Here is a 6,757-nt window from a genome sequence, read left to right as displayed (position 1 = left end):
AGTGGGCAAAGTATTGGAGCTTCAGCATCAGTCCTTCCAATGAATATTCAGAGTTGCTTTACTTTAAGATTGACTGATTTGATCTCCTTGCTGTCCAAGGGACTCTCAAGAGTCTTTTCCAACACCACAGTTCAAAAGCATCAATTCTTCGGTGCTCAGCCTTCTTTGTGACCCCTCTCAAATCTGTATAAGACTGCTGGAAAGACCATAGCTTTTGTCTATACAGACTTTTGTTGGCAAAGTGGCGTCTCTGTTTTTTAATACACTGTCTAGGTTGGTCACAGCTCTCCTTCCAAGGAGCAAGCGTCTCTTACTTTCGTGGCTGCAGTCACTGTCTCAGCAACTTTGGAGCCCAGAGAAGAAAGCCTGTGACTGCTCCCATGCTTTCCCCTTCTGTTTGCCAGGAAGCAATGGGGCCGGGTGCCATGATCTTTGTTTTTTGAATGTTGAGTTTTAAGCCAGCTTTTTCACTCTCCTCTTTAACCCTCATCAGGAAGCTGTTTAGTTCCTCTTTGCTTTTTGCCATTAGAGTGGTATCAACTGCCTCTCTGAGGTTGTTGATTTCTCCCAGCAATGTTGATTCCAGCTTGTGAGTGGTCCAGCCCGGCATTTTGCATGATGTACCCTGCATATAAGTTAAGCAGGCAGGGTTCCAATATACAGCCTTGACGTAATCGTTTCCCAATTTTGAACAAGTCTGTTGTTCCATATCCAGTTCTAATTGTTGCTTCTTGTTCTGCATACAGGTTTCTCAGGAGGCAGGTAAGGTGGTCTGGTATTCCCACCTCTTTAAGCATTTTCCACAGTTTGTTGTGATCCACACAGTCAAAGGCTTTCGTGTAGTCAATGAAGTAGAAGTAAGTGTTTTCCTGGAAATCCCCTTGCTTTCTCTATGATCCAACAGATGCTGGCAATTTGATCTCTGGTTCGCCTGCCTTTTCTAAACCAGCTTGAACATCTGGAAGTTCTCGGTGTTCCAGAAACCAAGAAGCCTAGCTCAGAGGATTTTGGATATAACCTCACTAGCATTTTAACGACCCTTCATTTTTACTGCACCACCCTCGACATTTAGTTTTTGACATCTTTGTGTGTGTGTGTGTGTGTGTGTGTACCCCTTAACTTCTTATTTTGGATATAGATGACTTTACTACTTTTGTCTTTTAACCTTCCTACTATCGTTGACATATGTTTGCCTTTACCAAGGAGCTTTAGCTGTGGCCTTCTCTTTTCAACCTGGAGAAGTTCTTTTAACACTTCTTGTAAAGCTGTTTTGATGGTGCTGACCTCTTTTAGCTTTCGTCTGTAAAACTTTCGATCTTCCCCTGAAATCTGAATAAAGGCCTTGCTGAGTACTCTTGGTTGTAGGTTTATCCTTTTCATCACTTCAAGTACATCATGCCACTCACTCTCTTCCGGCTCACAGAGTTTCTGCTGAAAGGTTAGCCTAATGGGAGTTACCTTGTATGTTACTTTTCTGTTGTTGATTATAATATTCCCTCTTTATCTTTAATCTTTGCCCTTTTAATTAGTGTGTGTCTTGGTGTGACCCTCTTTGGGTTGATTCCCGTTGAGATTGTCGTTGCTTCCTGGACTGGATGTCTGCTTCCATTCCCAGGTTAGGGGGATTTTCAGCTATTATGTCTTCAAGCATGCTCCCAGCCCCTTTCTTCCTGCTTTCTTCTTCTGGGACCCCTATAATCATGACTCTTTTTTTCTGTGTCCCTTACAGTGTTTTTAGGAGGGTTTATTCTCTCATATGAGTTTCCCTGGTGGCTCAGATGGTAAAGAATCTGCCTGCGACGTGGGAGACCTGGGTTCGATCCCTGGGTTAGGAAGATCCTCTGGAGAAGGGAATGGCTACACACTCTAGTATTCTTGCCTGGAGAATTCCATGGACGGAGGAGCCTGGTGGGCTACGTCTCTGGGGTCACAAAGAGTCGGACACAACTGAGCGACAAACACAACACAGCCAGTCATCCTTTCATATGCTAATTCTAATTTTACTTAATTTCTGGGATGATTTCTTTTTTCCACTCTCTCTCTGTGTTTGTCTCACTTAGATTTTTAAACCCTTCTGTTGAATATTTCCTCCAGAAGCTCATGTTTTTCTGTTTTGTCCTTTAAGGAGGAGATTGCTTCATTTTTTGGAAATTCATGGAGAAATATCAGACAAAAGTCCATCTGTTTTATAAATTTTTTTGGTATGGCTTCTTCATTTTCCACAAGTTTCACCTTTTCTTTTCTTCTTTTTAATCCCGTAATCTTATTGCATAGATCGTCTGCTGTTTCCCATTTTGAAACTCATCCACAAATAAGGTATTTCCTGGCATAGATAGTTGCACAAGCGTCATTGTGGGAGGGAACAAGATCATAATTAAGGGCAAAAGGATTTCCTTAATGTGTAAGTTCCTTTAGCCTTTACATCCCTGAGTCAGAAAAGGAAGCTGTAAGGTTGTTCCCAGGGCTTCGTCTCTCTAATCCCAGCCTCCAATAGTCCTGCCAATAAACCTTAACATGCAGGTCTCCACTCAACGCCCTGCCCTCTGCTGCTCAAGCAGAGCTCCATGCAGGCTCTGACTGCTGCCTTGCCCATGCCATCCTCATTGCCAGAGCAGGATTTTGTGTTTGCACCTTGGAGAAGGGGCCTCATCACTGCTTCCGGAGATCTGGAGCCCAGCACAACCCCTCCTCCCTTCATTTGGCTCTCCTGACGCCTCTCTACTATTTTCCACACCCTGGCCACTTCTGTATGGTCCAGGATATTAAATGCATCTTTAGTTACCTCCAGGGGGTGTTTTCTCTCCGAGTTGCTCTGTGGTACTTTCCGAAAGGAGACTAAAGGAATCTTCAAGTTGGATATGCCCTGATATCTTTTAAATCCTCTTTCTGCTTAAATTAATTAATGCAATTAAATTAATTGCATCTAAGAGTCCTGATTGACATAAAAATTTGTGCCAAGAGTGGAGGCAGGTGGCATTTGCTCAGCAGGCAGGAGGGCTCTGAAGAACAGCCTTGCTCTCTCTTTCCGTGTAGAGCTGTAGCCGTGTGCCCTGCTTTGGGCAGCGAAGCGTGACCAGAAGTGGCACACCACACTCCCAGGGAAAAGCGCTCAGTCTCAACGAGCACTCTGGTCTTCAACCAATAAACTTCATTATTGCTGCTCTTTCGGCCAAGGCAAGCAGCATGTGGGATCTCAGCTCACTGACCAGGGGCTGAAACCATGCCCCTTGCAGTGGAGGCATGAAGGCTCAGCCACTGGGCTGCCAGGGAAGTCCCTACGTTTATTCCCTAAGAGCAGTTTTAGGTTCACGGCAAAATTGAGTGGAAAGTATAAACAGTTTCCATAAAACCTCTTGTCTCCACACACACAGCCTCCCCGACTACTGGCATCCTGCACCACAGATGGTGATCCATGGACCTACATGGACACGCCATCATCACCCAAGGTCCAGTTTACACTAAGAGTCACTCTTGGTGCTGTACACTCTTCAAAAGTGAAAAGTGAAAACATCAGTCACTCAGTCGGGCCTAACTCTTTGTGACCCCAAGGACTGTAGCCCGCCAGGCTCCTCTGTCCATGGCATTCTCCAGCCAAGAACACTGGAGGGGGTATCCATTCCCATCTCCAGGGGATCTTCCTGACCCAGGGATCGAACCCTGGCCTCACACATTGCAAGTGGATTCTTGGCCATCTGAGCCGCCAGGGAAGCCCTGTGCACCCGATGGGTTTTGACACATGTATATGGCGTGCACCCACCATCACAGGGTCGTACAGAATCACTTCAGTGCCCTACACGTCCTCTGTGCTCTGCCTTTTGGTCCCTCCATTGCCCCTTAATCCCTGGCAACCAGTGATCTTTCTACTGTCTGCACAGTTTTGCCTTTTCCAGACTGTCATAAATAGCTGGAATCGATCAGCTTGTCATCTTTTCAGATTGGGTTCTGTCACTTAGTATTATGTATTTATGTTGGTCTGAATGGACCAACATTTATTTATCCATTGGCCTCCTGAAGGACATCTTTTTCTTTTCTTTTTTTGAAGATAATTGCTTTTCAGTATTGTGTTGGTTTCTGCCATACATCAACACGAATCAGTCACAGGTATACATATGTCCCCTCCCTTGTGGACGCCCCTCCCATCGCCCACCCCACCCTGCCCCTCTGGGTTGCCGCAGGGCACCAGGTTGGCCTCCCTGGGTCACACAGCAAACTCGCACTTGCTATCTGTCTTCCATTTGGCAATGTATATGTTTCTGTACTCTCTCAGCTCATCCCGCCTTTTCCTTCCCCTACTGTGTCCACAACTCCGCTCTCTATATCTGTCTCCATTGCTGCCCTGCAAATAGGTTCATCAATACCATCTTCCTAGAGTCCATACACGTGTGTTAATACACAGTATTTGTCTTTATCTTTCTGACTTACTTCACACTATAATAGGCTCTACGTTCATCCACCTCATTAGGACTAACTTGAATACATTCTTTTTTATAGTTGCGTGTGGATAGTTGTGTGAATCACAACAAACTGTGGAAAATTCTTAAAGAGTTGGGAATATCAGACCACCTTACCTGCCTCCTGAGAAATCTGTATGCAGGTCAAGAAGCAACAGTTAGAACCGGAAATGGAACAACAGATTGGGTCCAAATCTGGAAAGGAATATGTCAAGGCTGTATATTGTCACCCTGCTTATTTAACTTATTTAACTCTCACACAGTACATCATGTGAAATGCTGGGCTGGATGAAGCACAAGCTGGAATCAAGATTGCCAGGAGAAATATCAATAACCTCAGATATGCAGATGACAACACCCTTATGGCAGAAAGTGAAGACGAACTAAAAAGCCTCTTGATGAAAGTGAAAGAGTAGAGTGAAAAAGTTGGCTTAAAACTCATTCAGAAAACTAAGATCATGGCATCTGGTTCCATCACTTCACAGCAAATAGACAGGGCAACAGTGAGAGACTTTATTTTGGGGGCTCCAAAATCACTGCAGATGGTGACTGCAGCCATGAAATTAAAAGATGCTTGTTCCTTGGAAGAAAAGCTATGACCAACCTAGAGAGCATATTCAAAAGCAGAGACATTACTTTGCCAACAAAGGTCCATCTACTCAAAGCTATGGTTTTTCCAGTAGTCATGTATGGATGTGAGAGTTGGACTATAAAGAAAGCTGAGCACCAAAGAATTGATGCTTTTGAACTGTGGTGTTCTCTTGAGAGTCCCTTGGACTGCAAGGAGATCAAACCACTCAATCCTGAAGGAAATCAGTCCTGAATAATCATTGGAAGGACTGATGCTGAAGCCACAATACTTTGGCCGCCTGATGTGAAGAACTGATTCACTGGAAAAGACCCTGATGCTGGGAAAGATTGAAGGCAGGAGGAGAAGGGGCCGACAGAAGATAAGATGGTTGGATGGCATCGCTGACTCAATGGACATGAATTTGAGTAAGCTCCGGGAGTTGGTGATGAACAGGGAAGCCTGGTGTGCTGCAGTCCATGGGGTCGCAAAGAGTCAGACCCGACCGAGTGACTGAACGGAACTTCTGACCTACTTCATTCTGCGTAATAGGCTCTAGGTTCACCCACCTCTTTAGGACTGAGTTGAATATATTCTTCTTTATAGGTGAGTGATAGTCCATCGTATGCATGCACCACAATGTTTCCTCTTCTCGTCCGTCAGGGGACATCTAGGCCACTCTGAAGGACCTCTTCATTGCTTCTGAGTTTCGGCAGCTGTGAGTAAAGCTGCTATGGACATCCTTCTGCAGGATTTTGTGTGGACACAGATTTTCACTTTATCTGGGTGAATACTAAGGAGTATGATTGCCGGGTCACCTGATAAGAACTTGTTTCATCTTGTGAAACACTGCCAGTGTGCTCGAACACAGCTGTATCACTTTGCGTCTGGCCATGGGTGGCGCTCTGTGCTGCTCTGTACCCTCCCCAGAATTCAGCGCGCTCAGTGCTCTGCCTTTTCGCCATTTCTAGCAGGTGTGCTAGGGCTTCCCTTGTGGCTCAGACGGGAAAGCATCTGCATGGCCTGCAACACGGGAGACCTGGGTTCGATCCCTGGGTCGGGAAGATCCCCTGGAGAAGGAAATGGCAACCCACTCCAGGACTCTTGCCTGGAGAATCCCATGGACGGAGGAGCCTGATAGGCTACAGTCCATGGGGTCACAAAGGGTCAGACACGACTGAGCAACTTCACCTTAACAGGTGTGTTAGTGATATCTGGTTGTTGCTTTGATTCGCCTTTCTCTAATGACATATATTGAGCATCTTTTCATGCGCTTATTTGCCGTCGGAATCTCTTCCCTGTTATCTGTTCATGTTTTTTGCCCATTTTGAATTACGTTCATTTTGTGATTGCTGAGTTTAAAGAGGGTTTTGTTTTTTGTTTTGAATATTTTGGATAATGGTCCTTTATCAGTTGCATCCTTTGCAAATACTTCCTCCTAGTCTATGTCTATGGCTTAGAAGATTAAGTCTCTCCCTATTCCCTTGGCATTGTACTCCACAGAGCACAAGTGTTTAATGAGGTCATTAGTACCAATTACCTCTTTCATGTATCATGCCTTTGATTTTGCCTCTAAAAAGTCATGACCACACCCAGGGTCATTTAGCTTTTCCACTGTTACTTTCTTTCAGTTTTATAGTTTTGCATTTTATAGTTAGATCTATGATCCATTTTGAGTTAATTTTTGTGTAAGGTCTAGGTTATTTGTTTGCAGGTTGATGTCCAGTTTTTCCTACAC

Source organism: Ovis canadensis, chromosome 3 (genome assembly GCF_042477335.2).
Source record: "Ovis canadensis isolate MfBH-ARS-UI-01 breed Bighorn chromosome 3, ARS-UI_OviCan_v2, whole genome shotgun sequence".
Taxonomy (NCBI): Eukaryota; Metazoa; Chordata; class Mammalia; order Artiodactyla; family Bovidae; genus Ovis; species Ovis canadensis.
The sequence above is the reverse complement of the archived record's forward strand: the minus strand, read 5'-3'. Positions refer to the sequence as shown.